Source organism: Anomaloglossus baeobatrachus, chromosome 2 (genome assembly GCF_048569485.1).
Source record: "Anomaloglossus baeobatrachus isolate aAnoBae1 chromosome 2, aAnoBae1.hap1, whole genome shotgun sequence".
Lineage (NCBI taxonomy): Eukaryota > Metazoa > Chordata > Amphibia > Anura > Aromobatidae > Anomaloglossus > Anomaloglossus baeobatrachus.
In genome coordinates, this window is record NC_134354.1 from 258,705,619 (window position 1) to 258,727,350 (window position 21,732).

The 21,732-nt window shown below is 45.0% G+C and overlaps 1 protein-coding gene across 1 annotated transcript in view; it reads left to right on the plus strand.

The window, feature by feature from the left end:
• The first annotated feature begins 3,420 nt into the window (after positions 1 to 3,420).
• Positions 3,421 to 21,732, plus strand: part of PRICKLE4 (prickle planar cell polarity protein 4) — a 113,602-nt gene continuing 95,290 nt past the window's right edge. The window contains exon 1 of the mRNA XM_075335782.1: positions 3,421 to 3,606. The gene's annotated coding sequence lies outside the window, so the exon portion shown is untranslated. The remainder of the gene's footprint in view (positions 3,607 to 21,732) is intronic.

Sequence of the window (21,732 nt, forward strand, 5' to 3'; positions counted from 1 at the left end):
TGAGCCATATCCTCCCTGGTACTGTGCACCTTGCGTTATGTCTCGCATGAACTCGGCTTTGTTTATTGATGTCTCTCCTGCCTGCTCTTTTGTACCTTGCCTGACATCTCTGTTTGACCTTGGCCTGTTTATCTGGACATTCCCCCTGCCTTCCCATTTTTGTACCTTGCTACGTTCTGGTTTAGACCTTGCCTGGAGACTATCCCCATCTCTGGACTGCAGCCTACCTTAGGCAGTAAACTCCTAGACCCTGCAATAATTCCAGATTCCTGTATAGAGGTTAAAGGGTTTCGGGGTACTTCGGTGTCCTGCTTACTGGGTGGCTTGCTGTTACAGTGGGGCAGTTTTATAGATTGTTCCGGATGTGGTGACACCAAATATGTGTAACTTTTATTCTTTTGATCACTGGTCTCATGTATTACAATAGACATGTACTGCAATACATAAGAGCGGTCAGATTCCATTGACAGAACGCCTGCTAATGTATGTTCTGATCGGTGAATGAAGCAGCGCCGTCCACATCTCAAGGACTGAAAGCTGGAGCTGCTGAGAGGCATAAAGATTATTTCCTCCGGGCAGCCGGGCTCAGTGAGGTGGCAGCATAGCACTATTAGGCTCTGTGCCAACGTTGCGTATTTGCATGCAGATACGCTGCGTATTGCACTGCAGCATAACTGCATGTGTCCTGCATCCCCAGCACAATCTATGAAGATTATGCATAATCCATGCGCACGTTGGGTTTTAGAACGCAGCGATTTGCATGCTGCCAAATCGCTGCATTCTAAAAATCAACATATCACTTATCCCGTGCGCTTTGGATGCAGCTCTCACTCTGTCTGTAGAGGGGGCTGCATCCAGAACGCATGAAATCGGCTTCATTACGCAGTGTTTCTGCAGTGATTTGACGCGCACATGTGCTGTTCCAATCGCTGCAGAAATTTCTACAGGGACACAGCTTCTAGTACCAGCAGTGGCGTAACTACCGCGGTCGCAGCGGTCGCGATAGTGAACGGGCCCGGGAGGTTAGGGGCCCGGCGGCCGCCAGGCAGATCAGCAGCCAGCTCCTGTCAGTGTGAGAGTAGCCGCGCTGATCTGTCACAGACCATGCGGCCGCTATTTGACCCGCTGCTGACAACGACACCGGGCCCCCCTGCCTGGTGTCAGCAGCGGCACTGGGGCCCCCTACCTGGTGTCAGCGGCTGCGGCGTCTCCCCCGTCACCGCGCACAGTAATGATGAAGCATAGCGCGGCCGGTGCCGCGCTATGCATCACCTTCCCCCCCCCCCCCTGTGCGGTGACGTCACTCCCAAGCGACTGCTGTGTTGAGTGCAGGATGGGAGGACGCCGACCACAGCACCGGGAGAACGAGCAGCGGGGAGAACGAGCAGCGGGGAGAACGAGCAGCGGGGAGGACAGCAGCGGGGAGGACAGCAGCGGTGGAAGGAAGAGAGAAGGTGAGAACTTGTTGTTTTTTTTGTTTGTTTTTTTTTAATATAAGTGAGTAAACGGTGGCCAGAGGCTTGGGAAGGCAGTTCTGGGGAAGCTGCATTATTATACATGGAGGCCTGGAGAGGCTGCTTTATACATGGAGGTCTGAGGAGGTTGCTTTATACATGGAGGTCTGGAGAGGCTGCATTATTATACACGGAGGCCTGGAGAGGCTGCTTTATACATGGAGGCCTGGAGAGGCTGCTTTATACATGGAGGTCTGGGGAGTCTGCATTATATATGGAGACCTGGGGAGGCTGCATTATTATACATGGAGGCTTGGAGAGGCTGCTTTATACATGGAGGTCTGGGGAAGCTGCATTATTATACATGGAGGCCTGGAGAGGCTGCATTATACATGGAGGTCTGGGGAGGCTGCATTATTATACATGGAGGTCTGGGGAGGCTGCATTATTATACATGGAGGTCTGGAGAGGCTGCATTATTATACATGGAGGCCTGGAGAGGCTGCATTATACAGGGAGGCCTGCAGAGGCTGCATTATACATGGAGGCCTGGAGATACTGCATTATACATGGAGGCCTGAGGAGGCTGGGTGCATTGTTATACATGGAGGCCTGGGGAGGTTGGCTGCTACATTATGCATGGAGGCCTGAGGAGGCTGGCTGCATTATTATACATGGAGGCCTGGAGAGGCTGGCTGCATTAATATATATGGAGGTCTGGGGGGCTGCATAATACAAAATGAAGGACACCTTATACATGGAATATAGGGGTGCATTATGCATGGAGGAGTATGGGGCTGCATAATGCAATATGAAGTTTTATGGGGTTGCGTTATATTACATATAGAACTATGGGGGCTACATTATAATATATGGAGGACTATGGAGGCTACTTTATACATGGACTATGGGGGTGCATTATAAAACATTGGGGACTATGTGGTGCAGTATAATATATGGAGAACTATGGGGTGAATTATAATATATAGAGAACTATGAGAAATTCATTATAATAATTGGAGGGCTACTTTATACATGGAGGATTATGGGGGTGCATTATAATATATGGAGGACTATGTGGTGCAGTATTATATATTGAGTACTATGTGGTGAATTATAATGCACGGAGAACTATGGGAAATGCATTATAATACATGGAGGACTATGGAAGTGTATTCTAATATATGAAGGGTTACTATTTGGAAGTCTATGTGGGTGCCATTATTGTATTTGGAAAACTATATACAAGGGGGGACAAAGATACAAGCAGGGGATGGAAACGTTTTGTGCTGAGGGAAAAGGGCTCTTTTCCCTCAGCACCCAGCTTTCCCATGCTCTGCTATACATCTTCTCTCAGCGCCCAGCTTTCCCATGCTCTGCTATACATCTCTCAGCACCCAGCTTTCCCATGCTCTGCTATACATCTTCTCTCAGCACCCAGCTTTCCCATGCTCTGCTATACATCTTCTCTCAGCACCCAGCTTTCCCATGCTCTGCTATACATCTCTCAGCACCCAGCTTTCTCCCACGCTCTGATATGGGAAAGCTAGGTGCTGAGGGAAAGATGTATAGCAGAGCATGGGGAAGCAGTGTGCCGAGGACAAGATGGATATCAGAACATAGGAAAGCTGGGTGCTGATAGAGGGATTTCAGATCATGGGAAATCTGGGTGCTGTAAGAGCCAAGTGTCAGCGTCAATATCCTGTACCCAGAGTGTCAGTGTCATTATCGTGTAGGGGGGGGGGGGCAGGTCTGAACTTTGCACCGGGGCCCATCAAGCTCTAGTTACGCCACTGAGTACCCGCCTCCCAAAAATACCTAACACAAATGCCAGGCGTGCAAATCTAGCACTGTGTCTTCTGATATCTTTATAGGCAGGTACGATAATGTCATCTATTCCCCAGCACAGCCCGTCACTAGTGTGATCCCAAATACACTGAGTCCACACAGCCGAGGAAAGAATGTGAGGAGAAAAAGCTCGCGGCCAATGAGCTGTCTGCAAGGTTCCCGCCCTCCGCCGCCATTGGCTGGCTGCTAGCTGGAGTCCCCCGTGAGGCGGGGCCGGCAGGTGGCTGTAGTTCCTGGTCTCCCACAGATCCTGGTTCTTTTCCAGTCAGTGGCTGCCGCGGACATTGCAGCGTCTCTGTCACAGGTCAGTAATTGCCTCTGCTTTTCTATCGAGATTGCGGGAGCAGGGAGAGTACAGAGAGTCACCCGAGCCCCGGACGGACCGGCGCTTCCCGGGCGTGCTCCTGGCATTTGTCATGTTTCTGACTAGATGACGTTAGTCACTTTCTGCAGCTAATGGTGGATCCGCCAGTACTACTGGTGTAAGCACTAATAGTCTGCCTGCTGCTGTTAGTGGGGCACCAGTCCTCCCTGACAGGCACCGGTACATACCAGCCACTGCTAAGCTCATATTTATGAGGAAACATTAGGTAATCACTATGTCCTCGTCATAGGAGCAGAGACTGCAGTGATTATAGCTGCAGGACCTATGAGGGTTTGGGAAGGAGCCTTCACTGGATGATTTACCTGAACACCTCCTCTAAGTGCTGCTGTTTCACTTCTTATGGAACAAGTTCCTGTTTTCCCCTTTTCTCTTCAGTTCCAAAGTTTTGCCACTGGGTGTTTGCCTCAGACATTCTCTGTGGGCATTTTCTTTATACCCTCTATGACAGTGTGCAATCAAAACACAGCTGTGCTGTAGAGGGGAATAAGCAAATGCCCACCGAGAAGGTGAGAACTACAGCCTGGCTCTGCTGTCTTCCTCAGATGAGATTTGTCTCACGTGACCGCTCCGTACACTGCTGCGTACACAGTCAATACTAAAGTTCTGCCTCTTGGTAATCGCCACCAAAATGAATATTTGCTATTCATCCATGTAGGCATATACCAAAAACGTTCTCTGTAGGCGCCTGCTTTTTCTCTATGATGCTGACAAATCAAAACACGGTTGTCATACAGTGAAAAGGCAAACGCTATTGTAATAACGAACCACAAAAGAGCCTGATCACTGGTCCCATGTGTGTTAGGCCTCTTTCACACCAGTGTTTTTTTGCTTTGTTTTTTGCATCAATCCGTCTTATGACTGAAGAGAGACTTTTCCCGACCATCCTGGAATTAACACATCTGAGCATGCTCGGTCACAAAAAGACAGATCCGTCGCTGGAATCCGTCATTTGACGGTTTGCGACGGATCCTGCGCCCATAGGCGTCCATTACAACAAAGGATCTGTTGCTGTTCGTTTTTCGACGCACATAAAAAACGTTCATATGGACATCGGCTCTGTCGGCCAGACAAACATTTTTTTGACGGATCCGTCACACAACAGATGAAACATGAGGCCATCCATCACTAATACAAGTCAATGAGAAAAAAACGGATCCAGCGCTTGATCGTTTTTTTTTTCCAAAAAACGATGGATTGCGACTGGTAGCAAAACTGATGTGTGAAAGAGGCAGCGATGCTGCTCAGCTCTGCTTCTCTCTGCTCCATGCTCCAGATAGGGACACGGTGACCACAGAGGTCTCATTGTGTTCATGTGAAATAATTCTCGTCTGAGGAGGATAGGCTGAGCCAGGCTACAACTTTTACAGTGACCTTCTCTGTGGGAATTTGCTTTCTCCCCTGTATGATGTGACTATGTGTTGATTGGCTACCATCATAGAGGAGAAAAAGTAAATTCTGTGGTATATGTCCAGTTGGGACTAGGTAAAATGTTCATATTGGATGTTCTTTATTGTTGAGGGGCATAACTTTCGAACAGAAGCGCACAGAAGAGAAATAAGGCTACTTTCACACTTGCGTTGAACGGTATCGGTTGCATTGCGTTGTATGACTGATGCAACGGATGTGTTGCATATAGTGGCACAACGGATGCTGCAAAACAACGCAATCCCTTTTCGTTTTTTTGTTTTTTTTACAGTTTTACCGTCGGCAGACTTTTGTGAACGATCAGCCGACGGTACTCACAGTAGCCGGCCGCCGGTGGTGATCAGCCGATCACTCACAGTAGCCGGCCGCCGGTGGTGATCAGCCGATCACTCACAGTAGCCGGCCGCCGGTGGTGATCAGCTGATCGTTCGGTCGTCGACAATGTGTGCGGGGGGCGGAGTGCGAAGTGAGTGGAGCCGAGTGGGGCCATGGCTGAGGACGTCAGTGCCGCGGGGACTGTATCGCTGGGGGACAGGTGAGAGAGTGTGTGTGTGTGCTCGCGCGATTGTGTGTGTGTATACATACGGAGTGCGGGAGGGGGCGGAGCTGAGCGGGGAAGTGTCGGGCTCCCAGCACACGTAACCAGGGTTCCTTGGTTACCCGATGTGTACCCTGGTTACGGGTGGAGGGAGCCAGAGAGAGCATGCGCAGTGAAATCCAAAGGATTCCGCTGCTCAAAAAAAGTTACATGCTGCGTTCCTTCCGCCCGACGCAGCGTCAAAATAACGACGCTGCGTCGTCCGGCGGATGCAACGCTGACACTTGCGTTACAGTGCGTCATCCATACAAGTCTATGGAGAATAGCGCAGTGCGTTAACGGACTGCACTATTCTCCATAGTGACGGACTCCGCTGAACGCAAGTGTGAAAGTAGCCTAAGAACTGTTCCAGAATCTGGTGCAGTTGGAGGAGGTACTCGAACTAAGTTAAAACCTTTATTGAGAAGTCATTTTTAAAGGAGTTTTACAAGGTATTTTCTCTTCTCCCTCACGTTTTTCAGCCGAACTGTATTGACTAGTATATGAAACATCACTACTGACACAAGTATATGGGCAATGCTTTAATTTTGGTATCGCCCATGTGCGATCCATGATTTCTCTTGCACATCCATCCATGTACAAGCTGGCTCTCTCATGCTTGATCCCTTCTGTCTCCTTACTCAGTCTGAGGTCGTTTTGTGGGGATTGCGCATGAATAAGTGAGGAATGTGATCACCACATTTCTTAGTGTGCTCAGGACTCCGAGAGTTAGCGGGGCTCTTGCTGCTCAGACTGGAAAGAGTGATGTGCTGAAGGATGGAGCTGTTTATTTTGGGAGCCAAAAGGAACTGATGGGAGCAGTATACTTCACGAGAAGGCTGTATATAGACAGAAATGATTGGAGCAGTATACAGCAGGCGCACGCTGGGGTGAGAATAATAATATACTGCAAGAGGGGACAAATGACATAGTGGGACAAAAGAAGCAATGTATTGCCAGAAGAGGCTAGATGTAGATGGACTGAGGATCAATGTACTGCAAGAGGAGGCTGTATATAAAGGGATGAGCTGTATAAAAAGGGATGAGAAGCAATGTACTGCAGGTTGGTGCTGTGTGTACTGGTTCGGAGAGGAGTAAAATATTAAGGGAATGACAACATGCACTTGTCTGTTCTGTATTTCTGGAAAGACCCATTCAAGTCTATGGGGCCGAATCATTAGAGTACATTTCTGGAGTAGGCTACCACTCTAAACTGGCATATCTTTTTATGTATTTGATGGGCGGCCGTAGTCACACCAATCCTGCACATTCACACCTCATATTGGTAACATGATTTACAAGTTTTATAAATATTCAAAATTAAACTGCTTATGAATGCTACAGGTATTTTGGAGGAGTTCAGGAAACTCTTTAACTTTGAATCACATATATCTAGAGTTGTTTTGTCATGTTGTGATTCTGAAAATAATATAAACAGAAACATTTTATAACAATTACCACTGAATCCAAGATTGATAAACCCTGCTATATGTTTGAACACTAAATATTTTACTGTACTTAAAGGGAACTTGTCAGGTGCAGTATGCTCCCAGAACCACAAGCAGTATTTCTAAAGATCAGTTATGATATGCTTATGAGCGTAAGGACTAGTTGCAAGGGCGTTAGTTCCTACGTTCATTCCACTCTCTTAGCATGTCCTTAGGGGCATGCTAACATGATATTCAGTACCCATTGCCCATCGTCATCAACGGTGACGTGCATACCTGTGTTCGTTGTCACTGCACCAGACACCGGCCAGTCCGTACGATCAGAGGTCCCAGCACTTTCGATCATGCACACTAGACCTCTCTGAAGCCATGACGCATACACCCAGCTTCATAATACGCATGACCGGAAGTGCGGGGCATTCTGATCATGCGCACTGCCTGGCGTCTAATACGGTGACTACGGACACAGGTGCACGTGTCACCGGTGATGACGCTAGGCTATGGGCATTGAATATCATGTTAGTACACGACTAGTCCCTGCTCTGATTTAGCATATTATAAAGGATCTTTAGAAATACTTTTTCTAACGGTCTCTTTATGTATGCTACTAGATGCAGGGACTGTTAGGCAGGGATTAGAAATATGCACCCAGTTCTGGGTGCACATTGCACCTCAAAGGTTCACTTTAATATACAGTATAAGTGAAACAAAAGATGTTCAAAAACCCTTTAAAGGGTACAAGATTTCGAAAGCTAAAGCGGGGTTTACACGCTATGCTATATCTAACGAGATGTCGGCGGGGTCACGTCTTAAGTGACGCACACCCGGCATCGTTAGTGATATCGTCGCGTGTGACAGCTATGAACGAGCAGAAATACTCACCTTCTCGTTCATCGTTGACACGTCGCTCATTTTCTAAAAATCGAACGTCCGGTTGTTCAATGTTCCCGAGGCAGCTCACATCGCTCCGTGTGACACCCCGGGAACGATAAACTGCAGCTTACCTGCGGCCGCCGGCAATGCTGAAGGAAGGAGGTGGGCGGGATGTTTACGTTCCGCTCATCTCCGCCCCTCCACTTCTATTGGGCAGCCGCTTTGTGACGCCGAACGTCCCTCCCCCTTCAGGAAGTGGATGTTCACCGCCCACAGCGAGGTCGTTCGGGAGGTAAGTGCGTGTGACCAGGGGGGTTACAGCATTGTGCGACACGGGCAAGAAATTGCCCATGCCGCACAAACGATGGGGGCGGGTGCGATCGCAAGATACATTTTTTTAACGTGTAAAGCAGCCTTAAAGATCAATTTATATGCAATAGATTAAGAAATACATTGTTATACCGTGGACTTTAAGTGTTAACAAATGATCAAATCTTGCAGCAAATCAAAGAATATACTTAAAGCTTCTATATAGTTGAAAAATCACATCTTCCAATATCTGTTTTCCACTGCAGTTTAACCCTTTAGTGACGGAGCTAATTTTCACCTTAATGACCAGACCAAATTTTGCAATTCTGACCAGTGTCACTTCATGAGGTTATAACTCTGGAACGCTTCAACGGATCCCGGTGATTCTGAGATTGTTTTTTCGTCACATATTGGACTTCATGTTAGTACCAAATTTAGGACAATATTTTTTGTGTTTATTTATGAAAAAAATTGAATATTGGCAAAAATTTTGAAAATTTAGCAATTTTCAACTTTTGAATTTTTATACCGTTAAACCAGAGATTTGTGACACAAAATAGTTAATAAATAACATTTCCCACATGTCTACTTTACATCAGCACAATTTTGGAAACAAAATTTTTTTTTGTTAGGAAGTTAGAAGAGTTCAAAGTTTATCAGCGATTTCTCATTTTTACATCAAAATTTACAAAACCAGTTTTTTAGGGACCACATCACATTTGAAGTGACTTCAATAGGCCTAGATGACAGAAAATACCCAAAAGTGACACCATTCTAAAAACTGCACCCCCCAAAGTACTCAAAACCACATTCAAGAAGTTTATTAACCCTTCAGGTGCTTCACATGAACAAAAGCAATGTGGAATGAAAAAAAGCAAAAATTAAATTTTACCTAAAAATGTTGCTCTAACCCAAATTTATTCACTTTTAGAAGAAATAACACAACAAAATGGACCTCAAAACTTGTTCCCCACTTTCTTATGAGCGCGCCGATACCCCACATGTGGTCAGAAACCTCTGTTTGGACAAATGGGAGGGCTCGGAACAGAAGGAGCAATATTTGAATTTTGGAAAGCAAATTTGGCTGAAATAGATTGCGGGCACCATGTTGCATTTACAGGTCCGCTAAGGTACCTAAACAGAAGAAATCCCTCACAAGTGACACCATTTTGGAAACTAGACCCCTCAAGGCTTCTATCTAGGGGTATAGTGAGCATTTTAGATCCACAGGTACTTCACAGATTTTGTTAACGTTACGTTGTCATATTGAAAATTTTAATAATTTTCTCAAAAATGTTGCTTTAGCATCAATTTTCTCACTTTTTCAAGAGGTAATTCCAAAAATTTGACCTCAAGGTTTGTTAACCACTTTTTTATGAGCGCGGTGATACCTCACATGTGGTCTGAAACCTTTGTTTGGACAAATGGGAGGGCTTGGAACGAAAGGAGCAATATTTGAATTTTAGAAAGGAAATTTGGCTGAAAAAGATTGCGGGCACCATGTCGCATTTGGAGGTCCCCTAAGGTACCTAAACAGCAGAAACCCCGCACAAGTGGCCCCATTTTGGAAACTAGGCCCCTCAAGGAATTTATCTAGATGTTTGGTGAGTACCCTGAACCCTCAGGTGCTTCGCAGAATTTTATAACGTTGAGCCATGAAAAAAAAAAAATAAAATTTTACCACAAAATTGTTATTTCAACCAGGTAGCTTTTTTTTTTACAAGAGTAAAAGGAAAAAATTCAGCATAACATTTATTGTGCAATTTCTCCTGAGTTTGGCGATACCTTATATGTGGTGGAAATCAACTGTTTGGGCGCATGGCAGGGCTCGGAAGGGAAGGAGTGCCATTTGACTGCAAAATTGGCTGGAATCAATAGCGGACGCCAGGTTGCATTTGGAGAGCCCCTGAGGTGCCTAAACAGTGGCGGTCCCCCACAAGTGACTTCATTCTGGAAACAAGACACCTCAAGGCTTTTATCAAGGTGTATAGTGAGCAGTTTGAATCCACGAGTACTTCACAGAATTTGATAAGCTTAGGTTGCCATATTGAAAATTTTCATTTTTTTCACAAAACTGTTGCTTTAGCATCAAATTTCTCACTTTTTCAAGAGACAACAACAAACCGTGGACCCCACAGGTTGTTATCCAATGTCTTATGAGCACAGGGATACCCCACATGTGGCCAAAAACCTCTGTTTGGATAAATGGGAGGGCTTGGAATGGAAGGAGCACCATTTGAATTCTGGAAAAGTTGAAATAAATTGCGCGCACCATGTCACATTAGCAGGGCCCCTTGGGTACCTATACATCAGAAAACCCCCACAAGTGACCCCATTTTGGAAACTGGATTTTATTCATGAGTATAGTAAGCATTTTGAATCCACAGGTACTTCACAAAAATGTTGCTGTAGCAACAAATGTCTCACTGTTGGGCTCTGTGGCCATGATCCAGCGACACGGCATCTAGTACACAGTGTCAGCCTCCTGCAGAGATGTGAGTGTTGTCCACGGGAGAACGCAGCTGCCCAAGCCCACGATTTGGGTTCAGGCCGCTGTGGAGCTCTATGCTACCTGCAGAGAACACTCTTATCTCCGCAGCATAAATTGACATGCTGAGGCTCGGGAAGCTGCGCCACAGGTCGGTTTATGCTGCGGAGAAAAGAAGCACATTGGGCATGGGATTTCTAAAAATCCTTCCACTGTGCTTCTACTGCACAACGCAGCATTATGGACACAGGGAAAACACTCTGCGCCCAAAACGCTGCAAACCCTGATTGTGGGCACACAGCGTAAAATGCTACAATGGATGAATGGATAGATGTCAAACAAATATAACGTCCCATTCCCCTGCATATTCTAAGCTGGCGCCCTTTAGTGCCTTTCATGTGGCACTAAAGGGTGCCTAGCCTTGTATTTAGCCCCCCAAAAAATTAATAATTAAAATAAACGACGTGGGGTCCCCCCTATTTTTGATAGCCAGCTAGGGTAAAGCAGACAGCTGTAGCCTGCAAACCACAGCTGACAGCTTCACCTTGGCTGGTGATCAATTTGGAGGGCTCCCCAGGCGTTTTTTAAAAAAAAAAAAAAACGTGGGGTCCCCCCCAAATTAGATCACCAGCCAAGGTGAAGCGGACAGCTGGGGTCTGGTATTCTCAGGGTGGGAAGAGCCATGGTTATTGGACTCTTCCCAGCCTAAAAATAGCAGGCCGCAGCCGCCCCAGAAGTGGCGCATCCATTAGATGCGCCAATCCTGGCGCTTCGCCCCAGCTCATCCCGCGCCCTGGTGCGGTGGCAGACGGGGTAATATATGGGGTTGATACCAGCTGTAATGTCACCTGGCATCAAGCCCTGGGGTTAGTGATGTCACGGCATCTGAACAGATACCCGACATCACTAACCCAGTCAGTAATAGAAAAAAAAAAAGACAAAAAAAAAATTTATTTGAAAAAAACACTCCCCGAAACATTCCTCTTTTACCAATTTATTGAAAATAAAGAAATTCCGGTCGCTGTAATCCATTTTGGAGGTCCCACGCCGACTCTGGATCTTCTAGAATATGGGGGGCACGTTCAGGGAACGTATCCCCCATTTTCTGGAAGAGCAAGCTCTCCATGAGCAGTGTGGGTGCAGTAATCTGAGAATACTGCACTCACACTGCCCCGGTCCAACCTAGGGCAGAGTGACCTGCAGTAACCTCATTCCAGAATATGAGGGGCACGCTCACAGAACGTACCCCCCATTTTCTGGAACAGCAGCCTCTCCATGTGAGGAGTGTGGCTGCAGATCACTGCACTCACCCTCCCCCGGTCCACAGTGGAGCCTGTGCATCAGCGACGTCAGCAGGATCCCTGCTTGCAGGGATCCAGCTGACAGCCGCTGTCTGCGCATGCGCCGCCAGCATTGAAGAAGGAGGCGGCGATCGCGGGCCCGGAGCGGCAGACAGGTAACGTATAACCGGGGGCTTGTGGGGGGGGGTGACCTAGTGGGACCTGGGGACACCTTTCTGCCGCATGTGACGTGTCACATGCGGCAGAAAGAGCAGAATGAAGGCGGCCGCGCGCTGTGCGCCGCCATCTTCCACGCTCCGGAGGGGGGAGGGGGGTGGTGGCTCTGGAGAACCGGAGGGGGCTCCGGTGACCAGAGGGCTCCGGTGGACCGGAGGAGGGGTCAAGGGGAGGACATTTCCCTCCGATCTGAAATGTTTGATCATTTCAGATCGGAGGGAAATGACTGCAGAGCCGGCGCCGGCGGCAGTTTTCTGTGCGCTTCGGCGCCATTTTGGATGTCCGGTGGGGGTAGGGGTGGGGGTGGGGGGACTCTCCGGTACCGGGGGCTTTGGGGGCACTAGGGGGTTAGATTTCTTTCTCATCTGACATGTTTGATCATGTCAGATGAAAAAGAAATCAGTTTTACCGGCCATTTCTTTTTTTTTCATGTGTTCGTCGGTATACGGTGTATACCGCCGATCACATGATCGGGGTCCAAAAAAAACACCCCGATTCATAATCTGGGGGGTCTCAGCTACCCCCGGTAGCTGAAACCCCCGAGATTTTCGGTCGCTGGGGGGCGCTACAGGGTTTTTTCGGGCCGCCGCTTTAAAGCGGCGGAACAGAATAAGTACCCTGTTTTGCCGCCGCTTTAAGTCGTACGGCCGTCGTTATGAGGTTAAGAAGATGTAAAACACTTAGCACACACAGTCTTTGTTTACTGAGGCACTTTCTAGGGTATTTTTGTGGCGTAGAACGGTTGTACAAAATATGTATGGATAATGAAAATATTAGGTGAAAAAAAAAAAAAAAGTTGAGTGCAAGACAAACTAAAATTCCACAACTGTAATTGGTGATGTTTAAGCATGCTAGTGACCAGTGATAAAGGGCAACAACCACCAGTATTTTGCTATATAGTAAAGGCAGTGCAATACTGGCACTAGGATGCTGTATCCAAGCATACCTTTGTTGATAGATCTGATGCTCGATTACTGAAATATCTGTAATCAAAGTTACAGAAATGCACTGCCCCTTTGATTGGCATGTGCAGCGGTGTGGACCTTTGCTGGTCGGGTCCTTGTATATTCCTTCTCCTGTGTTCTCTATGGTGTGCACTCTTTTCTTTATTTAAATATTGGGTTGCACCACCATTGCTGCTGTTGACGGCACATGTGCAGTGCCATAGTGATGATGTCTTCAATAAAATGGCACCGTAGTCTGCGCATGCATGTACTATAATCTTCAGCACCATTTTATTAAAGACACTGCAGAGAAGTTTTAGCGGCAGGAGATGTAAAAATAAAACTCTACACACTGGTTGATGCCACTCAACAGTGTCTTCAATAAAATGGTGCTGGAGATTGCAGCACGCAATGGTGGCGCAATATTTAAATAAAGAGAAGAGGGCAAGCTATAGAAGACACAGGAGGAGGAATTTACAGCAAGGACCCAACCCACAAGGGTCCGCCCCCGATGCACACGTCAATCAAAGGTGCAGTGCATTTCTGTAGCTATGATTACAGATATTTCAACAAACAGGCATCCGATCTTTCAACAAAATGTGTGCTCGGATACAGCATCTAGCAATATCCTGGTGGTTAGTTCCCTTTAAAGAGGTTGTCATTCCCTCATCTTGACCAGTCACGAGAGCGTGTGGTGTGCTTGTTGTCATGATTCCCTGTGCGTGTGAGGTCACGTGACCACATGTATGTGATTTTCATATTTGCGGTCATGTGCTGCTGACTATACTCAAGCTGGAGAGTGACTGCAGACTTTAGTCCCAAGTCCATACAACACCTTTAAATAGTTTAGAGTTTCTGCATGCATTGTCACATTTGTTTGCACTAATGCAGTACAGTTTTATATTAATGAAAACCGAACACTAATCAGTAAATCTCAAGTGCTCATAAGAATGTAACATTCATGGTATAATACTGTGGACATCAAGGGTTGTGCTACATGAATCAAAAAATGTTTGCGTGTTGCCCTATTCTGAATGAGAAGCTGTCATGAAAATTGCCTCATAAAACATCGCTGTCCTAGTTTTTAATGGGATGGGCTGTTAACTTTACTATAAAGCATGCAATTATAATAAATTAATTTCAAATATTACTATCGTCCACGACAAGCAAAGAATGTTGCTAAAAAATATATATTCTTAAAATGTCATTTTTTGGCATTTCTAACTTGGGAATACGGTAAATCAAATGTTGTTTTTATCTCGTATGTGAAAAAAAATCTGCGTTCTGTATCAGATTATTATCACTGATTGGTTTGTGTTCTTTTTTTTATTGCCATCAGTGTTTCATTAGTTTTTCTCATACGCAAAAATAAACAGCTTTTTCTCAAGCTTCTTCTGTCAAATAGTATTGTATGATGTCAATCCACTATAAGCTTTGTTCTTTATTGTATTTGTTTATAGATATCCTTGAGAAAGGCATGAGACTTTTCCGAAACGTTGGAATTTCTGTATTTCACAGAGCCAGAGTGATAAAAAAAATTTCTTTTTTTGCACATCCTCCTATGTTCAGTGCCGAAGATTTTCTAATTTTTAAATAGTTTAAACAGACAGCATTAGGATGCTATCCATATGCTGTACTAGTTTTTCACAGGATCACAGGGTTGTGTTGGTGAGTTTGACCTGTGACTTCATGAACGACACTGTCCATACAAAATAAAGACATGCACACAATCTTAGACTATAATGGGTTTGTGCTCTATCCATGAAAAATGGGGATAGAGAGTAGAGCCACACTAGCATATGACTCGCACGAGTACAGTGTCAGAAAATCTTGCACTGCACACTGCCAAATGTTAGTAAATGATGCAGGTCAGGTCTGCGATGTTTTCCTCAGCCCTAATCGGATTGAGTATAACAGCAGTAACCTGCAACCAGGTAGATAATGCCCAATAGTCCAATATATACAAGATAATAGCAGGGACTAAAACTTAACTTTTAATAATCCAGATAAAAATTGTCAATATTACAAAAGTGCAGTAAAATTGCCAAATGGCTATAAATTGAAGTGGTCTCACCCAGACGTTCTCCAGGGACAAAAGGACACACCGATCCAGGGTTGATCAGAAGCGGAAACAACCAGGGTAAAGCATTGGGAGATGGTAAGATATAAACCCTGTCGTGCCCTGTGCCAATGCTTCCGCCCTGACAAGGGCAGCGCCCAAGTGAGCTGTCTGCCCCACAACCAAACAAAGAAGCGTTCTCCCAACGCGTTTCCCTCTAAGTGAGAAGAGTTCTTCAGGGGAGATTAAAGAACCAATTGAACAGCCTGCAGTGGCAGGGTTCAAGAAACTGATCAACCTGCAGTGGCAGGGATCAAAGATACAGGCTATGTGTCCAAGTATAAGGTGGTGCATGGACATTAATGCCTGAGATCGCTATATACCCATTTATTAATGATTATTACCTTCAGCTGTGCAGGGAAACCACCCTGCATAAAACTCCGTTCGTGCTTACACTGCCGGCGTCTGAGATCACTTCCGGTCATGTGACCAGCAGACTCCTGCGCTCCAGTCTGGAACGCATGAGAAACCATTGGATGGGGGAAACATCAATCAATGAGGTCACATCCGGTTTAGCGATTACAATATTATAACCAACCAAAGCTTTCCCATCTCAACGCCCTGCACAGGGGGCATGTCGCCAACATACAGGGCAGACTCCCTGCATAATATTCAGTTCATGCTACAATTGCTGGCGTCGAACATCACATATAGTCATGTGACTAACAAACTTCCGCGCTCCAATGTGGAACGCATAGAAAATGATTGGATATGGGAGACGTCAATCAACAAGGTCATGTCCGGTTTGGCAGACCTCACTGTTATATATCACACAAGCTATCCCATCCAATCATCTTGCAATAGGGGTGTGTCGTCACAAATCATGTGACGTATGTTGTCCATATACAGTTAGTATCACCCTCAAATCGCAAACTAGTGCTAATAAGCAAAAACCTCTGATTTAATAAATGAATGATGACTCAAATATATACAGGGCACTGATGACCAGCAGATGGAGAACCTGAGGTTATTCATGAACTTACTGATTAATATAAAGATTTAGATCGTCAGCTCATCAGATCACAGACTAAAATATAGGATACTAGCAAACGACATCGCTGTAACGTCACCGGTTTTGTGACGTTATAGCGACCTCCCCAGCGACATTGCAGTGTGTGAAACACATCAGCGAACTGGCCCCTGCTGTGAAGTTGCTGATCGCTACAAATCGTTCAGGACCATTCTTTGGTCCTTTGTTTCCCGCTGTGCAGCAAAGTCTCAGTGTGTAAAAGGACTTTACAGCGACTTTGTTAGCGACTTCCCTTTCAAAAAGCTGCTTTACAACGTCCCCAAAGACTAGCTAGGTCGTTCTGCAGGTCCGGATCGCTGTTGCGTCGTTGGCCAGGTCTGCCTGTTTGACAGCTCACCAGAGACTTTATAGCGATCCTGGCCAGGTTGGGATCGTTGGTGGGATCGCTAGAAAGTCTCAGTGTGTAAAGGGGCCTTAAGGGTGCACGTGAAACATCGGACTGCGTTTGAATGACATCACTCCTATATACTTACAGACAAGGTAGTGGGGAGGAAGGAGAGCTTACTCTCTCCACCTATGATCCGATTAAAAGATCGGATCACAGTATAATGACACTTTCGGATCACAGTATAATGACGCTGTTCACGCATCGGATGCATTCGCTTATGTGACTCTGCTCTGAGACAGAATTTTTCAAGAGCCATATTTTTTACCTATCTGTAGACTGCAGTAGACCTATGGATTACACTGGTGTCCCATTGATTTCAGTGATAACAGTCTGATATTTGTTTCTTTTCGTCATTTCTTTCAGGAAAATCAAGCCAATTTTATCTACAGATTACAACTGACCATTGACAGCCGCTGCAATGGCTCAAATTTTGATCACCTTCTGGTCTAGGAACATTATAAAAAAAAAAACACACTTTAATTTAATGTACGTGTTTTTTGTGTGTTTTATAATCATGTTTTCTGACCTGCTACACCTCATTCAGAGGTCAGTTTTTCATGTATGTGTTCTATTCGTTGATTTAATGTACCTATTTTCTATTATGCTGTAAAAAACATGGAGATGCACCTGTTCTTGATCAGAGTAACAGATCAAAATCACCCCATAAAACTTAATTGGACCATGAAAATCAGAAACGGACATGACATCTATGTGCTGTCTGTAGCACTGGAATGGCTCGTTGAAGCTTCACAATTACTTTTTTTGTGAAAGGGGGGCATATGAGAAAGTCTCAGATGGATTGATTTCAGCATGTGCTGGATCAGATTTTCTGCATCTTTTGTTTTGAACAGTTTATTTCACATTCTGGAAAAATAATGGATATCTCAATGAGACCTTAATATAATATTAATTTGGGGTAGCCCCACCAATTATCTGGAAAAAAATGGTCTTTTGACTTCATTGCTTGACAGCGATAAACACTGACTTGCCTTTGTTCTGCTGATTGTTGGGTGTGGCATACACATTACATGTTAATGGCCTTTTGTTATTTTTTGTTAACAGTGAGAGGATCCCTCCTAACAAGTGATACTCCTGTACAATATATACATTATTTTGCCTTTTTGGGAGTGGAGAAAACAGTCAGTTCAACAAGCTATCTAGTTCAAGTAAAATACATTTGTGATATGAAAACTTCTTGTGTAGATTTTTTTTTTCTTTTAAGACTGTAGTATATGCAGTTGGGAGCTTTTAAAAGAATATAGATTTGTGTAAAAATTACAGTCAAAAGAATCACCTGTGACTAAATTCAATGAGGAAATATTATATAATTTTATAGTCATCACTAAGAAGCTGTGTATGTGTATACAATATTTATACAAGTAATTTTTTGTTTATGGTGCAACCAAACTACTTTTTTTTTTTTTTTACCTAGAAGTGCATTGTCTGACGTTTTCGCGCTTCAAAAGCCATTCTAGACCGAGGAGTGCACGGGATCTGCTGGGGCACCGGAAGAGGAGTGTGTTACTGTTTTTTATTCAAGCGCATCCATGTCTTAAAAAAAAAATATTTCTATGGTGTAGCAGACACCCTATTTAATAACCTTGGTTGCTCTTCTTTGCACCCACTCAGGTTCTTAGACCTGGCATAACTATTGACTCGCATCTACATCAAACCTAAATTGCCATTTCTCATCCAAAGCCTCCAGTGTCTCCAAATTCTTTTTCATTTATTTTCCTGTGTTTGTTGATTACTTTCCAGAGCTTGGTATCATCTTCAAATATTGAAATTTTACTCTGATACACTCTATAAGGTCATTAAGAAATATATTAGCGAGCTCCGTACTTACACCTTTGGCACACCACTGTTAACTTTATTCCAATTGGGGAGTGTTACATTATTAGCCACTCTGTTTTCTTATCACTGATTAAGTTGGTAAACTAATTTAACATATTTCTCCTAGTCCCAATGTTCTTATTTATGTACCAACCTTTTATGTCGCATTGTATCAAATGCAATTGAAAGGTCTGCTAGAGTGGTGCTATCCCAATATGTAGTAGGTGTAGTAATAATAGTAAATACCTCAACATAGAAATGTACTTTATTTCTCCTGATTGCTATATCGCTTACCTCATGTGCAGAGCATTGCAGTAGCTTTGGTATCCATGATTACAACCACTAGCAACTAATACTGAATATGAGTGGTCGTAACCATGGACACCTAAGCTACGGCAATGCCCTGCACATAAGGTGAGCAACATAACTAATCAATAACACATTTTTAACTGGAGGTATTTTTTTATTACTATTATTACATACTGGGATCTTTGGTGCCAGTCACTTGGTTGTGTACCAGTCATTGGACGTTAGGTGATAACTGTCCTCTAATATCAGTGGGGTTGGTTAATTCATTGTAATAAAATTTAAAGAGCTTTAGTGGCAGTTTCCACTTGAATTCACAGTGGTCTGTATATTACAGTATGCCTTTTATGTAAAGTATAAACTTAATCTAAATAGGACGGTTATACTTGGAGGGGCCGAAAGTGTGTGGAACATCAAGAAAGTAATTCTTGGTTTATGAGCCTAGTGACAGCCTCTCATTTTTCATGAGCTGAACTCTAAAATTTAATACTTTTTCCATGTATGCAAAAGGCCTTTTAGACAAATTGATGAACCGTATTTGAGAAAAAAACTGTTAAGGGTGCTTTACATGCTGTGACATTGTTAGCGATGTCGTGCGCGATAGCACCCGCCCCTGTCGTTCGTGGGATATTTGGTGAATGCTGCTGTAGCGAACATCATCTCTACGGCAGCGTCACACGCACATACCTTTTCAGCGACGTTGCTGTGACCGCCGAACAATCCCTCCTTCAAGGGGGAGGTGCGTTCGGGCGTCATAGCGACGTCACTGCGGCGTCACAAAGTGGCCGCCCAATAGCAGAGGAGGGGCGGAGATGAGCGGCCGGAACATGCCGCCCACCTCCTTCCTTCCTCATTGCCAGTGGAGGCAGGTAAGGAGATGCTCGTCGTTCCTGCGGTGTCACACATAGCGATGTATGCTGCCGCAGGAACAACTAACAACATCGTACCTGCAGCAGCAACGATATTATGAAAAGGAGCAACGTGTCAACGATTTTTGACGCTTTTGCAATCGTTGATCGTCGCTCCTTGGTGTCACACGTAGCGATGTCGCTAACTGCGCCGGATGTGCGTCACTAACGACGTAACCCCGACGATATAACATTAGCGATGTCGCAGCATGTAAAGCACCCTTTAGTGAGCGCTTTGTAGAAATAATACATCCACGTCACAGGTGTAGCACATAAATATGTTGCTTAGGCTACTCTAAAATGTGCAGTTTTATGAGGGGAGAGAAGTCCGGTAGGCGATTAGAAAACTAGTCCGTATCTGGTGTGACCACCATTTGCCTCACGCAGTACAACACATCTCCTTCGCATAGTTGATCAGGTTATTTGTGGCCTGTGGAATGTTGGTCCACTCCTCTTCAATGGCTGCACACAGTTGCTGAATATTGGCAGGAACTTGAACATGCTATTGTGTATGTCCATCCACAGCATCCCAAACACGCTCAATGGGTGGCATTTCCAGTGGGTATGCTGGCCATGCAAGAACTGGATTTAGCTTCCATTAATAGTGTACATGTAAGGAGAAGGAAGAAAGCTCAGCATGTAAACATGTGCACACCAGGAATTAGATATACCAATAAACCTTAAAATATGAAACTTTAAGTGCCAAACAAAACAAACCAGGATAAAAACATTTAAAATGACTCAAAAAGCCCCAATGTAGGACATAGTTGCCATAAGTAATAGCCACAATGGACAATGCAATTATACAGTATAGACCCCTACGACGAATAACAAGACAGCAGCAGAAAACACACATACACACATACATTATATATATATATATATATATATATATATATATATATATATATATATATATATATATATATATATATATATATATATATATATATATATTATATATAATGTCTCACAAGGGAGATAATGGCCTCAGATAACCACCATATAATAATGGAATATCACAATAGTTATGTTACGCTCACCGCCGGGGATAAGCCGGCAAGTGCATCCATAGGGTGAGGTGGACCCCCTCGACCACAGGGGGAACCCAGACAAGGGATGGGCAGTGTCCAGGGACTGTGGCAGCTCAGCCAGGGGTAGGTGACTGCAGGACAGGGGACAGACCACAATTCAGACAGGACTGGCATGGGAACACAGTACAGTTCAGGTAGGGTAGACTGTTCAGGAACAGATCAGGATCAGGCTGGTCCTGGGACACAAGAACAGACTAAGAATTCAGGCAAGACAGATCAAGGATTCAGGTTGGCCCCAGGACACAGGAACTCCTTCAGTACAGGTCAGGGATACTGACTGGTGTCAAGGCAAGGCTCCAGACATCGGGCAGAAGTGATCAGACACCGGACATCGGGTATGGCTCCAGACATCGGGTAGAGGTCATTAGCAGGACGGCACAGGCGCAATAAGCCGAGGTCGCCGCTGGGCTTTAGGTACAGAACACATGGAAATGGCTGGAGTCTCAGGACAGGCGGGTAACTGGATACGTTGGTCCCTGAATACGCAGGTATCTGAATACGCTGGATCCAAGGTTAGCCGGACTACAGACAGGATACCAGACTCAGGCAGAACATTGGGATTGGACCGCCACAGGGCAGTGCAGGCACAGGCGGGATTGGACCACAGCAAGGTGGTTCAGGCACTTCAGACTTCAGGTTCAAAACACAAACAGGACTTCATTCACAAATACAGTATACAGAAAGGTTATAGGTTCAGGACACAGCAGGATTTACAGTAACAGGATATAAACTGGTACCAGGGGAACACATGGACAGCACAGGTCCAGGGCAGACATCAGCATGCCA